This window comes from Delphinus delphis, chromosome 8 (genome assembly GCF_949987515.2).
Source record: "Delphinus delphis chromosome 8, mDelDel1.2, whole genome shotgun sequence".
NCBI classification, from domain to species: domain Eukaryota; kingdom Metazoa; phylum Chordata; class Mammalia; order Artiodactyla; family Delphinidae; genus Delphinus; species Delphinus delphis.
In genome coordinates, this window is record NC_082690.1 from 17,268,205 (window position 1) to 17,289,039 (window position 20,835).

The 20,835-nt window shown below is 39.6% G+C and overlaps 1 protein-coding gene across 5 annotated transcripts in view; it reads left to right on the forward strand.

The window, feature by feature from the left end:
* SIK3 (SIK family kinase 3) overlaps positions 1-20,835 on the forward strand; it is a 247,073-nt gene that overhangs the window by 33,735 nt on the left and 192,503 nt on the right. The window contains exon 1 of one of the 5 annotated variants that reach the window (XM_060017906.1): positions 145-12,329. The exons of the other annotated variants lie outside the window; for them this stretch is intronic. The gene's annotated coding sequence lies outside the window, so the exon portion shown is untranslated. Of the gene's footprint in view, positions 1-144; positions 12,330-20,835 lie in introns of those variants that run through there. 5 annotated transcript variants of the gene reach the window in all.

A 20,835-nucleotide genomic window follows, 5' to 3' on the forward strand; every position in this document is an offset into this window, starting at 1 on the left:
GTAAAATGAATGGTTAGTGCTACTGCATAGCACAGGGAGATCAGCTCGGTGCTTTGTGACCACCTAGAGGGGTGGGATAGGGAGGGTGGGAGGGAGGCTCAAGAGGGAGGGGATATGGGGATATATGTATACGTATAGCTGATTCACTTTGTTGTACAGCAGAAACTAACACAACGTTGTAAAGCAATTATACTCCAATAAAGATGTGAAAAAAAAAAAAGAATCGTTAGAGACAAATTATTTTCTATGGGATCTATTCCTGATTTCTCTCTAGCACAAGATTTATAGCAATTAAAAGTCAAATGCAGTTAAGATCTACTACTTAACTTTACTATTTTGAGTGTTTCAAGAGAACTCAATTTGTAGGCCGTTTAGTTACTAATTACCCTGCCTTTTCTGCAGAAAGAGCTTAAGTTGAAGTTCTGTTTTAAGGTGCTTTTCCAAAAGGAGTTGTCGTAGGTGTAAGAGTAGACCAGTCAAGATCTGGGTAGCAGCCAATAATTGTAAGTACACAGTCTGATAAGATAACATGCCAAATTGTATTGTTCATCCTAATTTGTGGCAGTGTTTATCAGTAGAAAAGAAATGTGAATGATGGTTAAACACTAAACTACCACTGAAGGTCAAATGCCTGGTAGATGAATTGGAGGAAGGGTAAACCAGTCTCTATTATCCAGTTTTGAGAGTCAGTAATCTCAAAAAATAAAGAAAAAGGAGTTAAGAAAGGGAGGCAATAAATAGTAGGGCTGTTTTCATTTAAAATGTCTTTAGGAGATAATTACAAAGACGTAGGGTTATGTAACTTTTAGTGTTTGTCTGATGATAATGAAGTATGTTATAAATTGGATAAAACAAGCACTCTGCGTTGTTTAAAATTTTTTCCTTGGCAGTTACTGACAAATTACACTTGAGAGCAAGCTTAGGAGCTTGGACAGGAGCAAGTCCAACATTAAAAATACTGAGGGATTTTGACCTTAGTTTTGGGTCTTTTTTCTCTCGACCAGTGTATGAATTTTAATGCTGTATTCTTCCAGGCACATTTTTTCCTAGATCTTTCTGATAATATGCTCATTGGTGTATGATAAAGTTATCAGTGTACCTGAAGAGGGTTTTTTTGTTTTGTTTTTCCTGGAGTAGAGTGTGCCATTTCTAACATTACTGACAAGGTTTGTCTTTCTCTTTTAAGTGAGGAATCTTAAGAAACTTCACTGAGAACTTAAGAGCTTAAAACTTGGGTTTGCTCTCCTCCTGATAATCTTTTTACTCACATCTTTATTGGTAAGTCAGGCCAGAGGGATTGTTTACCTTTTGAACAAGGGAAGCTAGACCCTGCAGTTTGTTTTGGTTGCAGATATCCTGGCAGCTGAATTTAGATTGAGCAGGGGGTCCTGCCTTGCTTAGTGGTTCTGACTCTGGCCGCTCTAGAAACCAAGATACTGTGCCTGTGACATAAATGGTGAAAGGTAATGAATCTTTGCTTTGCTTTGTGGAAGATTTCCAACCTCACTAATTTAAGGTTTCATCGTGGTTATGGTCACATCTTCTGAGACATGGATGCTGATTATTTTAGCTTAAACTTGTTTGAGCGACAGTGTTAGGGAAAGGGGAGGGTGCTGAATTCCAACAACTGGTAGTTTTATTTATTTATTAAATTCAGGTCTAATGATGCGAAGAATAGGCGAATCTACATGTAATACATTTTGTTAAGTATAAGTAGTCATATAATCCATGAGAGCAGCTAAAAATTTCTAAGTGCATTATAGGAAACTAGTGAAGCTAATTTCTGTTTCATCCAGAGCAAAAGAATGTAATATTCTAATTTCAGCAAAAGACAACTTTTTAAAACAAACAGACTTGAACCACTTTATGTGTTTTTCAGTATGTAAGATTTTTTTCATCTTGTCTCATGTTTTACTTCTTAGTCATTTACTTCCAGTAGTTTTCAAATTGGTTGAGGGAATGAACGTGGTAGCCGAGTTCCCTCTATACAAGATTTTCCTGCTGTGTGTGTGAACCACTTTTTCTGGAAGAACCCTTCCATTGGCAGTCTTCTCAAGGGCATGTACTTTTTCCACACTTAGCGATTTGGGGGCTGAAGCCTGTGTTTAGTCAGAGGTGACAAATGGCTCACAAAACTTTTTTTTCCAGTTTAGTGAGAAATGATTCAGAATTGAAACTGAAGTGGATATGGAGTTACTTGCAGTTACCCTTAAACAGTTGCTGTCTGTTACTGTTAGGCATATTTTGGACATGTGGGTTCCATATCAATATTTTGTGTTATGTTGCTAAATTTCTTGTCTGGTTTAGACACTTCACTTTTGAAGTTAGGTTGGAACCGGCTTTGAACAGAGGGCCACTTGAAATTGAATACAGTGGCCCATTTGGTGAGGACAAAAAGTTGGCATATTTTTAGTTAAGAATTCTTAGGAAAATTTTGATAATGTGAAGATATATTTTCCAAATGTCATACGATTTTGAGGTTAAGTAGTTGTTGGGAAGACCAGGAAGCTTGTGATTCCTACTGAAAATATTAGCCTTTTACACTAAAACTATCAGTATTTTTTCTTTTATAATTAAACAAAGGTAAGTTAAAAAAAAAAGCATGTACATTGTAAAAAGTTCAATCTATGTAGAAATTTTTTTTTTTAAATAAATGTTTTTATTTTTGGGTGCGTTGGGTCTTCGTTGCTGCACATGGGCTTTCTCTAGTTGTGAGTGGGGGCTACTCTTCGTTGCGGTGCATGGGCTTCTCATTGCTGTGGCTTCTGTTGTTGTGGAGCACGGACTCTAGGCACACGGGCTTTAGTAGTTGTGGCTCGCGGGCTCTAGAGAACAAGCTCAGTAGTTGTGGTGCCTGGGCTTAGTTGCTCCGCGGCATGTGGGATCTTCCCGGACCAGGGCTCGAACCTGTGTCCCCTGCATCGGCAGGCAGATTCTTAACCACTGAGCCACCAGGGAAGACCCTATGTAGAAATTTATAAAGAAAAAGACAGTCCCACATTCCCACATTTTGCTCTCTAGAGGTAACTTCTATTAACAGTTTGGTATATGTTCTTCCATACCTTTTCCTGTGTACATACAAACACTTGTAGGTAAATTTTGGGGCGTTTATTTTATTTTGTTGTACTGTAGCTTTCGTAACTCCCTTTGCATATGAAACCTACTTTATTCCCCCACCCCCATTTTTTTCTGTTAGCTTTTGAAAGACTGTTGTTTGTTTTCTTATTCATATATAGGACCTTTAAAAAATCATATTATGGTTATTAATCCTTTGTTACATATGGTGTATTTTCTCTCCGCATATCATTTATCTTAAGTTTTAACTTTTGTGGTATTTTTTGTCATATAAAAGTGTTTTTAAAAACTGTAGTTCTAGTATGACTTCAGGGTTTTATGGTATGCTTAGGAATGTAGATACCTACGTGAGCGTTTAAAATACCCTGTATTTTCTTCTGGTGTTTTGTAAATTTATTTTTAATATTTAGGTTTTTCAATATAGTGTGAGATAAAGATCTAACTTAAACTACTAGGACAACTGGCTATCAATATTTTTTATCATTTACTACCTACATGTTTGAAATGGTCTTGTTAACATATACTCTTAATAAAGGGTACTGTGTACCTGTACTACATGTTTTAATTACTGTCACATTAGCATATATTTCAAAATTCATTAATTATTACAGTTGATTCACTCTCTGTTTTTTAGACTGTCATAATCATCAGCAAATGATAATTTGGATTCTTCCAGTATTTATGCTCCTTTTCTAGTGGCACTGTTGAAGAATAGTTGTGATGCTAGTAGTACCACCTGACACAGCACTTCTCAACCTTATATGCACAGAAATTACCTGGGGGATCTTATTCAAAAGCAGATTCAGTAAATCTGGGCATGCCTGAGAGTCTGCATTTCTGACAAGCCCGCAGGTAATATTGATTTACAAGCTTATAGACCTTATTTTGAGTAACAGGGAGCTAATATTTATTGAACACTTAATTTATTCTGGTCACTATTCTAAGTGCTGTACATGTATGGACTCTTCTTAACTCCGTGATGATGAGCATCCCCAATTTACCAGTGAAGAAACTGAGACTTATTGCCCAAAGTGACACAGCCAGTAAGTGGGAGAGCCAGATCCAGCTCAAGCAGTTTGCACCCTGAACCTCTTGGATATACTTCTTCACCAGTAGCAGACATTATTTTCTCTCGTGTGACTCACATGGTAAATGCCCTTAGTGTAGTTTTAGTTTTTAATTAATAGACTTTATTTTTTGGAACAGTTTTAGGTTTACAGAAAAATTGAGCAGAATGTAGAGAATTTCCATATACCTCCTTACCTTCTCTCTCCCCTAATATTAGCATCTTGCACTAGTGTGGTACATTTGTTATAACTAATGAGCGAATATTGATACATTATTTTAAACTAAAGTCCATAGTTTACATTAGGGTCCACATTTTATCTTGTACATTCTATGGATTTGGACCTATGTCTAATGTCATGTGTCTACGATTATGGTATCACACAGAATACTTTCACTGCCCTAAAACTACCCCATGCTCTACTTATTCATTCCTCCCTCCCCCACCCCCGCTCCCTGGCAAACACTGGCCTTTTTACTGACTCCATAATTTTGCCTTTTCCAGATTTCTGGAATCATATATAGTTGGAATCATAGAGTATATAGCCTGTTCAAGTTGGCTTCTTTCACTTAGCAGTATGCATTTAAGGTTCTTCCATGTGTTTTTGAGGCTCGGTAGCTGATTTCATCTTATCCCTGAATAATATTTCATTGTCTGGATGTACCACAGTTTATTTATCTATTCACTGAGGACATCTCGTCTGCTTCCAAGTTTGGGCAATTATGAATAAAACTGCTGTAAACATCCACATACAGATTTTTGTGTGGACTTAAGTTTTCAGCTCACTTGGGTAAATACCATGGAGCATGACTGCTAGATTATATGGTAAGAGTATGTTTAGATTTGTAAGAAACTGCCAAACTGTCTTCCAAAGCGGCTGCACCATCTTGCATTCCCACCAGCAGTGAAAGAGAGTTCCTGTTTCACATTTTTGCCAGTGTTTGGTATTGTCAGTGTTTTGGATTTTGGCTGTTCTAATAGGTGTGTAGTGATATCTCATTTTTTAATTTTCGATTCACTAATGACATATGAAGCTGTGCATCTTTTCCTATGCATGTTTGCTCTCTGTGTATCTTCTTTGGTGAGGTTCAGCTCTTTTGCCCATTACAATTTTTTTTTCTTACTATTGAGTTTTTAAGAGTTCTTAGTATCATTATTTTGGATGCCAGTCCTTCGTCAGATATATGTTTTGCAAAGATTTCCTCCCAGTTTTTGGCTTGTCTATGCCTTTAGTTTTTACCATTACCATGAGGCTTGCTCTCCAGTTGTGACAAATAATCCAGAAAGTTTCTTTCTCTGTTTGTCTAAGAGCTTTAGTCAGGCATGCCTACTATAGTAGGGAGGTCTTTGAAAATTATTTGGCTAAATGAATAGGTGAAGCTTTGTTTTTTAGCAAGGCATCCCTGTTGTATTCCAGATACTTTAAAACACATTCCTCATGGTATTATATTTAAGAATGTAACTGAAAATTTAATTCTAATCCTTGTAATAGTTTATTCTTACTCCCTCCATGATCTCATGTGCCTTTAATGTCCATTTTGCTTACTTGTCCAATATCCTAATCTCATTCTGGCTTGATCTTTGTTGCAGCTATCTGTCCCTCCACTTGTCTGTAGCAGTCTGTTCCTGTGGCCAGTCAGAACTTCCACCTCTGAAATCATAAATTTGGAAATTTGGCTCTCTGAACGCAGTTTCCTGCCTTCTCAGTTTGCCATTTACTGAACGTATTCTCTGATTTCACTGAGGCCTCCAGCCCGTTAAATCTTCTGTCTCCAGATTTGTGACATTCTTCCTGGCATCGGTTTATCCCATATGGACACCATAGCTGGTCACTTGCGATGAGTCATAAGTGTCCTCAGTTCTCCTGCACCTTTGTTCTTCTCTCCCACATGTCATGCAGATCTCCAGCTGTGGATGAACAATACTGCCCATTTTCCGTGTTCCTGCTGTAGGGCTTCAAGAAATGATTGAATCGTATTAATTTGTTCTGTTACTAATTCATGAGTTCCCCCCTCATCTATGCTTGTTATTCTCTTTAGTAGTCTTCTTACTTGTCTGTAGTTGATTTCATTTCTCCTTCACCAGAATGACTGTTCTTTCTAAATCTTTACCCATTTTTGTTGAGCTCAGGTTCACCTCCCTCTATCACAGAAGCTTCCACATGCTCCATTTAAGAAAACCCAGCACATCTATTATTTCCGTATAACACCTTTTGTTATTCAGATAAAGATAAACTGGCAAGTTTAACAGCCTTTTTTAGTTTTCCAGCCATCTCTCTTCTCTCAGAGCCCCCACTCTACAGGCTTTTTTCAGATCCTTAACACGCCAAGCTCATTCTTAGCATAGGGTTCTCTTTCTTCTGCCAGACGGGTTTTCTCTTCTGGTGTTTAATTCAGACTCCTCTTTGGGACTTATATGTCACTTGCTTGGAAAAGCTTTTGCTGACCTTCCATTGACCTGAAGATAGACCATATTCTCCCTGAAATAGTTAATGGTCATGAGAGTAACAACAGTAACGGTAAACATTTGAGTGTTTGTGTGTCAGGCACCACTCTAAGCACTTATACTTGTGGACTTTTTTAGTTTTTGCAGCAACCCGAGGGGATAGATAGATGGGTAAATAAATAGGGCCTAGAATTGTCCCCATTTTGTAGATGGGGAAACTGAAGTGAAGAGGGTGAAGTCACTTTTCCAAAGTCACAGAGCCATTTGGTAGGAGAGTTGGGATTTGAACCCTGGCAGTCAGGCCCCAGAGCCCCTGTTCTAAACTGCTGTGCTGCACTGTACCGGTAGTTATAACTGTGTCATTTCTGTTAATGTCCACCTTCCTTGGTAGGTGCTGAGTTCCTTGAGTGCAGAGATCGCACCTGTCTGGTTAATTTTTGATTCTCCAGTGCCTAGAACAGAGCCCGGCAGTGAGTAGGCTGTGACAGAATGAGTCATAGCTGCCATTCTGCTTAATTGAGTAAATAGAGGCTTTCAGTGTGACTGTCCTCAGTTTCCTTCCCCTTTGCTTCCAAATGTTAAATACCTTTGATCAAAAGAATAGGTGCCCTATTTATTTCAAAAGTTAATCCCTCTACCTGTTTACCTGTGATATCCTAAAAGCAATATATGCACTTTGTAAGAACACTTAGTGTAAATGTACACAAAGGAAGTGTCCTTCATTTTCTTTCTTCCTTAACCTTTACCATTTTGCAGAGTTATCAACTACTAGCAGTCAAATGTATGCCTTCTTCTGTACATGTACAAACTGTATGCACTCTTAAAATACACAAAAGGGAGTGTATGTAATATGCATACTATTCTAAGTTTGTTTTTTATATTAAAAGTTAACGTTTTATATTGAACTATAGCTTTGCGAGAGGTCACTATTTAGGGAAACTAGGTGAAGAGTATATGGGATATCTGTTTTTTTAAAAAATAAATTTATTTGTCTATTTTTGGCTGCACTGGGTCTTCGTTGCTGTGCACGGGCTTTCTCTCTAGTTGCTGCGAGCGGGGACTACTCTTCGTTGCGGTGCGTGGGCTTCACATTTTGCAGTGACTTCTCTTTGTTGCGGAGCACGGGCTCTAGGTGCATGGGCTTCAGTAGTTGTAGCATGCAGGCTCAGTAGTTGTGGCTCGCGGGCTCTAGAGCCCAGGCTTAGTAGTTGCGGCGCATGGGGGTAGTTGCTCAGTGGCATGTGGGATCTTCCTGGACCAGGGCTTGAACCTCTCTCCCCTGTATTGGCAGGCAGATTCTTAACCACTGTGCCACCAGGGAAGTCCCTCTGTATTCTTTTTTTTTTTTTTTTTTTTGGCTGCGCTGTGTGGCTTGTGGGATCTTAGTTCCCCGACCAAGGACTGAACGCGGGCCCACGACAGTGAAAGCGCCGAGTCCTAACCACTGGACAGCCAGGGAATTCCCTGTATTATTTCTTACAATACATGTGACTCTACAATTATCTCAGAATAAAAGTTTAACTAAAAAATTATAAGAATCTTTCCATGTCAGCATATTTATCTCTTCTAAATGGCTAGATAAGATTCCATTGTATGCATTATTTCATTTCTCCTTTCCCCTAATTGATGCACTTTTAAGTTATTTCCATTTTTTCATTTTCCCAACACTACTGAAGGGGGAACATCTTTGCATTCATAGCTTTATACTTGCTTGGATATAAATGCACAGACAAGTTTTAGAAGAGGAGAAAGGATCAAAAGGTGTGCACGTTTGAAAATTTGATAAAAGTTGACAGGCTCTCTTCCAAATTAGTTTATACTTTGACCAATGTTTGGGATAGAGCCTGTGCTCTGTGCATTCACCTTCACTGTCTTCATTCTGTTTCTCCGTTTCTTCTTTGGGACTTTTAAAAACTAGACCTTGGGCTTCCCTGGTGGTGCAGTGGTTGAGAGTCTGCCTGCCGATGCAGGGGACATGGGTTTGTGCCCTGGTCCGGGAAGATCCCACATGCTGCGGAGTGGCTAGGCCCGTGAGCCATGGCCACTGAGCCTGTGTGTCCGGAGCCTCTGCTCCGCAACGGGAGAGGCCACAACAGTGAGAGGCCCGCGTACCGCAAAAAAAAAAAAAACAAAAAAAACCCCTAGACCTTTTCCATTCCATACCTCCTCTGTTGGCTCTCTTCTGTCTGCCGATCCTTTAACAGATCCTCCACATCAATAGGGCTTTTCTTCAGCAGCCACATACTTTTTTTGTATTTACTTATCCTTACATAAGACCCTATTAGGTAGCTCCCGCTATTCTCTCCATCTTATAGGTAAGGAAAGCAAGACGCAGAGAAGTTAAGTGACTTGCTCAAGGTCACCCAGATAGTGAGGAGCTGGATGTTAGTCCAGTCAGTCTGGCTGTAAAGTATGTGCTTTTAACCACCATGCTCTAAAAAGGGGCTGGGAAACTACTGCTCAGATTTGTCCTGCAGTCTGTTTTTTGTATATCCGAGCTAAAAATGCTTTTTACATCTTTAAAGGTTGTTTAAAAAAAAACAAAGGAAAAGATGGGACACAGTGTGTAGTTCACTGACCCTGCTAGTACCTCTTTATTTTTTATGTTATTTCTTTTTACCACCTAACTTCTGTTTCTTCACCTCTCTTTCTCTCCTACACCTGTGGTAATCTTTAGTCTATCCCAGCAGTTTCAGTTAAACTGACCTGAGGAGGGTTTTCAGTGCCTCACTGATAAACCTAGTTACCTAATTTAAACTCTTGTTCTATCTGAGCTCTTTATATCATTTGACACTAATAATTACCCTGTTCTTTTTAAAAACTTCCTTTCCTTTAGTTTTCAAAACAGAAGCGCCTTCCTATTTCTCTCTTCCCTTCACTGATGCACTACTACTTCTTAAGCCCCTTTTGACTCTTTTTCTCTCCCTGCTTTTTAAGTGTTTATATTCTTCCGGATTCAGTCCTTTAGCTCTTCCTCCCAACTCATGTTCAGGTCCTCTTTCCCTTCTCGTCCCTCCTCCAGATCAGAAAGACCCACGTTTGAATCTGATTCCATTATTTTCTGTCTGAGAGATCTGAACAATTTACTTCATTTCTCTGTTTCTTTCTCTGTATGAAGGAGAATAGTGATACCTACCTCAGGGTCATGTGGATTAGATGAAATAATGTATGTAAAACATTTAAACCGTACCTCATTTACAGCAAGTGCTTCATAAATACTAGTAGTAGGAATAGTAATAATAGTAAGGTTGTGTTGTTACTGTAACTCTGTCTCTAAGACTCCCAGCTTTCCTGAGGTCCATACAAAGATACTCAGCTGCCTACTAAAGACTCACACTTGGATACCTCCCTAGGTACCTTAAACTGTCTATCTGAGGTGTTTCTCTGGCTTCAGTGCTTAGTGACTATGGCTAAATGACTCATTTTCTTTAAGCCTCAAATTCTCCATTTTCGAAAGGGTGATAATAATAGGACTTACTTTATTATTATTTATTATTATTCTTCCCAAAATTCAATCTTCCTTTTGCCCTGTTCTGCCTGGAACAGGAGCCTGAGAAATACCTTCTTCGGTTTGCCTTCTCTTCCTTACCTCCACCTGCAGTTAGTCACCAAGTACTGTTGATTCTACTTCAGGAGCATCTGCTTGCATTCGTTCCACTCCTTATCACTTCTTCACAGAATTATTGTTACCAACAATATAATAATTATTGGTAATTATTATTACCTCCTAGCTGGTCTCCCGGCCTCCAGGCTACCTCCCACCTTTCATGGATTTATGTTTACTGAAGGCAGATCTCCTCATGTCACTCAGTGGTAAAGGCCTCAGATGCGTCCCTCTCACCTGCCATGTGAACCTGCAAGGCCCACGACCCACAGTCTTCTTTTATAGCCTCATCTCTTGTTCCTGGAACTGTTGGGTCCTACCCTGTCTATAGGTTAGACTGCTGACGCTTCAGCGACTGCACCACACACTCAGGCCTTTGTCCCTCCCCTGTTATTGCTACTTCTTTTTTCTTTTTGCTTAGGGTGCTGCCCCCTCAACCACTCCCTGTGAATAAGCACCCAAAGCTCCACCCCAAACTCCTCATCTGTGTGGTGAATTTCTGGTCATCCTTCAGTGATGAGTGGATACATTGATAAATATGTTAATCTACTCTTTTTCCTCTCTTTAGTCTTAACTGCCCTTCCAGGCAACATTAATTGGTCCTTTTTTAAGAGACCATATAGTGGGTAGTTAAAATCCCTGAGTCAGTCTGCCTTGGTTAATAATGTAGCTGTAGAAGTGGGATAAAACTATTTAACCTATCTGTGCCTCTAATCTATAAAAAGTGTATAATGTTACTCTTATTGTGAGGATTAAGTGAATTAATATAGGAAAAATGCTTTGAATAGAACCTGCACATATGAAGTAGTTCATAAATATTAGCTGTTATTATTCTCAGAGCACCTCTTACATACGTCTACAATAGCATTTACACCTTTATTACAGTTACTCTTTTGGTGTATTTTTCCCAATAGAAAGTGGCTTCTTTGAAGGCAGAACTTGTCTTTTAGTCACCTCTGTGTCACTGGTATCTAGTACACAGTGGCCCCCAATGAACATTGAATCATTCGTGCTGTTTGCTTGGCCCATAGTAAAGTGCTGGATCCTCCCGCGTTTCAGCAATCAGTGTCTTACATCTTCTGGAAATGATTGCTTTCTGAAAGTATGGCATTAGAGACACAGAACTGTTTGTTTAGGACCTCAGTGAGCTCTTCAACCAGAAATTTGATACTACAATGAAGCTTCCTACCTATAGCAGGCAGAATGCAGCGGATGGCGTGTGGTCTTTGCAGGAAGTTTCTCCCAGAGTGTAAGAGAACCTCTAATGTTTTTTGATTAAAGGAACACAGTCCAAAGCTAGAAAGTCTATTTTCTATCAGACCTGTTTTGTTTTGTTGCATATGAGTAGAGCTGTTTCTGCCTTTTCAACTCTATTCTTATTAAGTCTGCTAAAGATTGAAATGTTAAAACTTTTCCCTTTTACTGATTCAGAGAAGAGATTTCTTTTCTATAAATTTATGTATTTATTTATTTTTGGCTACGTTGGGTCTTTGTTGCTGCAGGCGGGCTTTCTCTAGTTGCGGCATGCGGGGGCTACTCTTCATTGCGGTGTGCCAGCTTCTCATTGCGGTGATTTCTCTTGTTGTGGAGCACGGGCTCTAGGCGCCCGGGCTTCAGTAGTTGTGGCACACAGGCTCAGTAGTTGTGACTCGTGGGCTCTAGAGCGCAGGCTCAGTAGTTGTGTCACATGGGCTTAGTTGCTCCGCGGCGTGTGGGATCTTCCCGGACCAGGGCTCTAACCCGTGTCCCCTGCATTGGAAGGCGGATTCTTAACCACTGCGCCACCAGGGAAGTCCCTCTGCCCCTTGTTTAAGGTCTGTATTTTATAACCTTCTTATTTTGAAATAATTATAGACTCACAAGAAACTGCAGAATAGCACATAGAGTACTGTGTACCTTTCCGCTAGCCTCCCCCAATGATGATATCGTATATAATTGTAGTATAATACAAGGTCCATTTAAAAACTCCATTTTGAAGAATATTCTCAGTGGTAGGAAAAAAACTTCCCTCCCTCTCTCCCTCCCTCCTTCCTTCCTTATTTTTCCCTTTTTTTTTTTTTTTTTTTTTTACAAAAGGCTGTTTTGGACTTGTGGAAGTGGCCAGGAATCACTTGAACTCATGTCTGCAAAACAAACTAGGTGGGTGATCAAGCTGGGTAGTATGGTGTCTGGTCCTTAACAGGAAAAAGGTATGGCTATATGATACTGTAAGACTGATTTTATCTACTTTTATGAACTGACCTTGAAAGCAATTCAAAAGAGGAGTTTCCAAAGACGGGATGGGTGTATAACCTCCTTAAGTAATTAAATGAGGCACAGTACTCATTTAGATGTGAATATTCTAATGTGTTGGTTAAGATAGTCTCAATATTTTATAGCCATACCGTTTATATTCTCTTTTAATGCTTATATTCTTCACAGAGAATATGTTTTTTAAAAAATAAGCTAGTTGTTAAAACACACAATGGATTGTGGAGAAAAGAGTTTATTTTCCTCATGCTCATTTTTTAAAAATTGAAGTATAGTTGATTTACAATCTTGTGTTATCCTGATGCTCATTTTTTAAAGAAGGCAGAAGGCTTGTAAAGGAAGAGATTTTGGAAAATAAAATTTATTTTGCAAATTGGAACCCTCATACATTGCTGGTGGGAATATGAAATAGTGCAGCCACTTTGCAAAACAATTTGGCAGTTCCTCAAAAAGTTAAACATAGAGTTACCATATGACTCAGCAATTCTACTCCTAGGTATATACCCAAGAAATCTGAAACATATGTTCATACAAAAACATGTACACAAATGTTCATAGCAGCATTATTCATAATAGCCCAAAAGTGAAAACAACCCAAATACCCATCAACTGATGAATGGATAAACAAAATGAGGTATTTCCACACAACGGAATATATTTCAGCCATAAAAAATAATGAAGTACTGATAACACAGCAACATGGATGAAGCTTGAAAACATTTTGCTAAGTGAAAGAAGCCAGACACAAAAGGCCACGTACTGTATGATACCATTTATATGAAATGTCCAGAATAGGCAAATCTATAGAGACAGAAAGTAGATTGGTTGTTGCCAGGAGCTACAGGGGGATGAGAGACGAGGGAGTGGAGAGTGACTGCTAATGCGCATAGAACTTCTTTTGGGGGTGATGAAAATATTCTGGAATTAGACAGTGGAGATAGTTGCACAATCTTCTAAATATACAAAAAACCATTGAATTATGCACTTTAAAAGGTTGAATTTTATAGTATGCGAATTATATCTCAAAAAAATGTATTCCCAACTTCCTGTATTAAACTGTAATGTGGTTTGGGGTGTTACCTGTTTGCCTGGTGTGATGGAATATGAGTATAAGGTTACTTACATTTGAGCTCCAAGTGAGGCCAAAGATTAGTGGGAGAAGGGGGTGGCTTTGTCAGACCTAAGCCTGGTAACTGCTCAGTGCCCTATAACCCTAGTGGGCAGAGTAGAAGTAGGAGCAGATCAGATGAGGATGGAATTACCATCTCTTAGAATCCAGACAAATATATTAACACAGAGAGAGATCAAGAAGTATTTTAAACAAAGCAGGTTCTGACCTGTTAAATTCGATAGGCTAAAGTTCTTGCCATTCCGTCTTGGATGTATACCTCACAGATCTTGAGAAATCTGTCTCATAGTGAATTATAAGGAAAGTTTTAATAGGCCTTATAGAATTAAAAGTATTTTAATTAATTTTTGAAATGTAAATCACCTTGGGTTTTTATAAAAGTGTCAAAAATATGATTTTCATCAGTGACACACTTTTCTTTTCATATATGCTTAAAAAACCTTCTGGTTTTTTGCAAAGTAATCTGAATGTTTGTGGTGTAAAAATCATTGTATGTGTAGAAGTGGTACCAAGACGGTAGCCAACTTGATCAATTATTCTTTGGCAGACTGAGCTGTATGTGTATATATATATTTTTTTTTAAATTAATTTCTTTATTTTTGGCTATATTCGTTCTTTGTTGCTGCACGCAGGCTTCCTCTAGTTGCAGCGAGCGGGAGCTACTCTTCGTTGTGGTATGCGGGCTTCTCATGGTGGTGGCTTCTCTTTGTTGCAGAGCATGGTCTCTAGGCACTCTGGCTTCAGTAGTTGTGGCACGTGGGCTCAGTAGTTGTGGCTCGCAGGCTCTAGAGCGCAGGCTCAGTAGTTGTGGTGCAGGGGCTTAGTTGCTCCGTGGCATGTGGGATCTTCCTGGACCAGGGCTGTGTCCCCTGCATTGGCAGTCGGATTCTTAACCACTGCGCCCGCCACCAGGGAAGTCCTATATATGTTTTAAAAATAAATCACACTGCCATATCTGAATAAGACTTTAGTCTTATTTAAATAAGTGTACGAGAGATGGGGAAAAATAAGATTTGCCTAGTGGTGGGAAATGTACACTGATTCTTCCTGTCTGCCAGGCATCGTTGTCATTTTATTAAGTTCCAATAAATGAACCCAGCTAGAGCAGTGATCTTCAAATTTGAGTACATGTCTAAAGGTATCTAGGTTGGCTAGTTTTGAGAGTCCTCAATATTCATTTATATTCTTTCCTGAAATTGTTGTCTGAAGACAAGACTGGCAAAATCCTTGCTCTCTTTTCCTACTCTCCCTTTAGTTCCAGCTCTTCTGGTTGACAAAAGAAAAAGCCATACCTTTCACTCATCTTGAATCTCACTGATGTATGTTTATCTGAGGTGTAAAATACTCCAGGGTTCCAACAAAAGGATAGCTGTGACACTGGCATCAAGTGTGAAACTTCTCTTTATCAAGGTGTATACACTTCTCCATACATCTTATTAATAGCTGCATCTCCAAAACAGGAAATAACTTTTTATGGTTAGTTATCAAAATTTATAGTACATTTGCATTGTTTTCACCAATTGCAACTACCAATGATAGTAACAGGAACTCAATCCAAAGGAAATACTTTAATAAATAAAAAAACAGGGCTTCGGGCTTCCCTGGTGGCGCAGTGGTTGAGAGTCCGCCTGCCGTTGCAGGGGACATGAGGTTTGTGCCCCGGTCCGGGAAGATCCCACATGCTGCGGAGCGGCTAGGCTCGTGAGCCATGGCTGCTGAGCCTGTGCGCCCGGAGCCTGTGCTCTACAACGGGAGAGGCCACAACAGTGAGAGGCCCGTGTACCGCAAAAAAAAAAAAAAAAAAAGGAAAAAACAGGGCTTCCCTGGTGGCACAGTGGTTGAGAATCTGCCTGCTTGCTAATGCCGGGGACACGGGTTCGAGCCCTGGTCTGGGAGGATCCCACATGCCGCGGAGCAACTAGGCCCGTGAGCCACAACTACTGAGCCTGCGCGTCTGGAGCCTGTGCTCCGCAACAAGAGAGGCCGCGATAGTGAGAGGCCCGTGCACCGCGATGAATAGTGGCCCCTGCTTGCCACAACTAGAGAAAGCCCTCGCACAGAAACGAAGACCCAACACAGCCAAAAATAAATAAATAAATAAATAAATTAATTAAAACATAGAACAGTCATTTAAAAACAACAACAATACGTTACAGGAAAGGATGATAAAAATTTATATTAAAATTTTTATTTATTTATATTAAAATAAAATACTACGGAAGAAGAAGAATAGAGATATAATTTCAAGGAGGAAAAGAAATAGTATAACATTTCATATAGGAAATGAAATATTGTTATAGTTTTAAAACGGAGGAGGATGGTGGGTATCAGATTACTCAAGTGTTTAGATTTCATTGGATGTATTTAAATTAATGACATAAATTTTTTTTTTTTAGTTGTCAGTTTTAAATTGGCCTATATTGATCTATAAAGGAAAGTACAGCCTTTGCAATGATTTAAACTTTTGATAAAAAATTTTCAGTATCAACTTAAAAATATTCAAGGAAGGATTTTTTCCTCCCAGTTTTATTTTAGGGGGTATATAAGCAAAACTTTTTGGAGCTAATACTCCAAAGTATATAGAGATCAAGAAGAAACAGTTTCTGCCCTAAAGAAGGTTTGTAGTTGAATGATGGAGTGGGGACATATACACATAATTTGGCTTAAATAAAGCCTTTATTTGGTTGTATTTTGCTGCTTATTTAACATGGACATTGTGCCTCAGTGTTGCATCATGCTTGTTTAAATGACCCTTGAATAGTAATTTAGCTCATATGTGCTCTGTTTCCACATAGGCTATTGTGCAGAACAGAGAGGGACTGTATCTTTTAAAAGACAGATGGATAGGAAAAGTACCCACTGCACTTAGCACTGATGAATAGTAGAGCTGTCTCATTGTCTGGTTCCTCTGGTCATAATGAACATGAGACTGGAGTCAGGAGACCCCAGTTCGTGTCCTGACTCTACCCTAGGCCATGTGACCTTGGCCAAATCACTTAACACATTTGAACTCTAGTTTCCTTTTATAAAAAAGTGTTTAAACTGGATGATGATCTAGCTCAGAAATTAAGAATCATCAATTTACTCCATACATTTTTACACAGTGCCTAAGTTTTGGAAGTGATAGCTGTATCAAACTTTAAGAAATAGATGCCAGGGCTTCCCTGGTGGCGCAGTGGTTGAGAGTCCGCCTGCCGATGCAGGTGACACGGGTTCGTGCCCCGGTTCGGGAAGATCCCACAGGCCGCGGAGCGGCTGGGCCCGTGAGCCATGGCCTCTGAGCCTGTGCGTCCGGAGCCTGTGCTCCGCAACGGAGAGGCCACAACAGTGAGAGGCCTACGTACCACAAAAAAAAAAAAAGAAATAGATGCCAGAATAATGGAGCAGATTACTTGCTTAATGTAATGTCACGGAGAAGAATAGCCTACTTACTACTTGTTATTTATTTGAAGTGTGATTAAGACAGTGTGTTATACAGCCTGTCAGAAGTGTTGTGGGCCTCACCACTGCCCTTTTTATTTGTGGTGGTTGGGGGGGGGGGGAGGAGAATTTCCTCTACTTTTTTGAGAATTAGAACAAATTCTACACAGGATTAGTAACTGAGAATCCCAATTTTAGCTTCATGCCAGGGCCTTTAGTGAAAGCCACATTTTTGTAATGTTCTAGCAGAATATTAAAATGGATTATGAATTACAGACAGCTCCAAGCTTTGCTCTTAACAGGTCAGAGACGGAAACCAAGAGAGCAATTACTGTTCACTCTTGTCATGGACTGGGCCTCTTAGATTCTTTGTGGAACTAAAGTGAAACTTTCTGGAACAGCTCCACTAGAATGGCTTTCCTGGGGGCTTATGAGGCTTACATTCTGAAACTGATACTCTTGTAGTACAAGAATAACTACAAACTGGTGTGGAATTAGGAGGCTGTGAAGGGGAGATGCCACATGCAGTTCTTATTCTCCAAAGTCCCTTGGCTGGTGAACAGAGATTTTTCCCATCAGTAAGCAGATATTTGGTTATATATTGACAGATCCTTTCTAAACAACTTTTGGAATAGAAGACTTTTCTTCTGTTTTGTGTTTTTGGAGCTTAAGGAGAATAATGAAGTAGGTAGAACTGACTTGTGGTAGTTTAATGTATACAAATATTATCTATTTAACTCCTGTCACTAGTCTTTATCTCCTATATTTGTTCTTGAACATCGTCTCCGTTGTTTGTGTCCAAGAAAGATAACTGGATAAATTATAGTGGCTGATTTGCATATGTTATTGTCCTTTATTTATTATCCTCAGTATTGGATAGTTTGATTCCTTTATTTATTATCCTCAGTATTGGATAGTTTGAGTGATTTGCCTCAGTTAGGTAGGTACTTAGATTGGACCCTAAGGTTTTTAACTTTGTTTTTGAGGGGGGCAGCACAAAATATGGGGTGAAGAGGTCTATCTTTAAAGTGACAGGGCTTGGTACCTTTTGCTGCTGAAGAGGGAAACACTATTACCTGGCAGAATCTACTGTGTTTTGTATCATCAGATCTTTAAGTCAGCAGTTTACTTTTTGTTTAGTAGTATGTCTTGGCTTGTCTGAATGAGTCATAATTAAAATATAGTCACCAGGACTCATAATCTTGTCCAAACAGGAATTATATTATAGATATACTATGCCTTGCCATGTATGGAAATAGACTGATACACGTCCCGTCCCTATTCTTTTGTCTCTGTTTTTTCTTTTGCCCTACCCAGGTATGTGGGGAGTTTCTTGCCTTTTGGGAGGTCTGAGGTCTTCTGCCAGCGTTCAGTGGGTGTTCTATAGGAACAGTTCCACGTGTAGATGTATTTCTGATGTATCTGTGGGGAGGAAGGTGATCTCCATGTCCTACTCTTCTGCCATCTTCTCCTGTCCAATAGACTGATACAGGTCTGCTGTGATCACTGAGATGAGATAGGTTTTTATAAATAAATAAATAAATGATAAATGATAAATGATTTTAGAAGCATTTTAATAGGTTTCTTTGTCATCTACTCAAAAGAAAAGAGCCTGGAAAGTGAAAATAAACAGAAAAGTAAGTAAAAATAATGGTTATTCAAATTGAAATCTGAAAATCTCTTTCATCTACTTGAATTTTTATATTTATTATGTAAAAATGAAATGATTGTTTTCTTTGAAAAGATTCAAGGAATAAAACAATTTTAAAAAGAGTTTTGACATTCCTTTGTTCATTGACAAAAACATTGTCTAGAACACCAGCTCAGGGCATATAGCTTCTGATCCAGGCCAATAAATAATATTGCTAAGGTTTGCTATGGTCATTTGCCATAGGTATTTTATTGAGCTAGAACTGCACTGGGGCAGTAGCGTTCAAGTCAGGAAACATGAATTAAGAACTTATGTGCTGGGTTTCCCTGGTGGCGCAGTGGTTAAGAATCTGCCTGCCAACGCAAGGGACATGGGTTTGAGCCCTGGCCTGGGAAGATCCCACATGCCGTGGAGCAACTAAGCCCATGCGCCACAACTACTGAGCCTGCGCTCAAGAGCCTGCAAGCCACAACTACTGAGCCCGAGTGCCACAGCTGCTGAAGTCTGCACGCCTAGAGCCTGTGCTCCGCAACAAGAGAAGCCACCACAATGAGAAGCCTGCGCACTGCAACAAAGAGTAGCTCCTGCTCATCGCAACTAGAGAAAGCCTGCGCACAGCAACAGTGACCCAACACAGCCAAAAATAAAAACAAACAAATAAATTAATTAAAAAAAAAGAAGAATTTATGTGCCAGGTACTGCACTAAACACTGAGGACACAAAGGTGAATAAAACATTACTTATACTCGGTTTGTTCTACAAAGGATTTGAAATACTGACAGGAAGTGAAAGTGAATACAATAATATTATAAAATATAACTTAAGTTCAGAACCAGGGAAAATAGAAATTAGATTTGGAGGCCAAAATATGGTTGAATAATAAGACATGGGCCCTATGGCTGAGAAGCTCAGTTTAATGTTCATCCTAGTAGCGACATGATACAGAAGCTAAGCTTTGTTATGTTCAAGCTATGTTAAGGCACGATTAGTATATTTAGCAGGATTATGAAGAGTTCAGGCATTTTGGGGGAACTCCCATGAAAATGTCACCTGGAGTTGGTTTTGTAAGTGGTAGTGTTGTTAGTCTTTAGTTATGAGAGTTGAATATAAGATGATTTCAGTATTATTTTTAAATTTTATTTAAACTTCACTGTGTTCCCTTTGTCCAGCACGTCCCGCCGTTTGTCACTTCGCGCCTCATGGTATTGCAGTGCTTATGTTCAAGTGACCCTGATTTTACTTAATAATGGCCACAAAGCACCAGAGTAGTGACGCTGGCAATTCAGATATGCCAAAGAGAAGCCGTAAATTGCTTCCTTGAAGTGAAAAGATGAAAGTTCTCTGCCAAAGAAAGAAAGAAAATCATATGCTGAGGTTGCTGAGATCTACGCCGGGTGGCTGACAGAGTCTTTTTGCTCCAGCCGGGTGTCAGGCCTGAGCCTCTGTGGTGGGAGAGCTGAGTTCAGGACGTTGGTCCACCAGAGACCTCCCAGCCCCATGTAATATCAAACGGTGAAAGCTCTCTCGGAGATCTCCATCTCAACGCTAAGACCCAGCTCCACTCAACGACCAGCAAGCTCCAGTGCTGGACACCTATGCCAAACAACTAGCGAGACAGGAAAGCAACCCCACCCATTAGCAGAGAGGCTGCCTAAAATCATAATAAGGTCACAGACACCCCAAAACACACTACCGGATGCGGTCCTGCCCACCAGAAAGACAAGATCCACCTCATCCACCAGAACACAGGCAGCAGTCCCCTCCACCAGGAAGCCTACACAACCCACTGAACCAACCTTAGCCACTGGGGGCAGACATCAAAAACAACGGGAACTACAAACCTGCAGCCTGCAGAAAGGAGACCCCAAACACAGTAAGTTAAGCAAAATGAGAAGACAGAGAAATACACAGCAGATGAAGGAGCAAGGTAAAAACCCACCAGACCAAACAAATGAAGAAGAAATAGGAAGTTTACCTGAAAAAGAATTCAGAGTAATGATGGTAAAGATGATCCAAAATCTTGGAAATAGAATGGAGAAAATACAAGGAACATTTAACAAGGACCTAGAAGAACTAAAGAGCAAACAAACAATGATGAACAACACAATAAATGAAATTTAAAATTCTCTGGAAGGAATCAATAGTAGAATAACTGAGGCAGAAGAATGGATAAGTGACCTGGAAGATAGAATGGT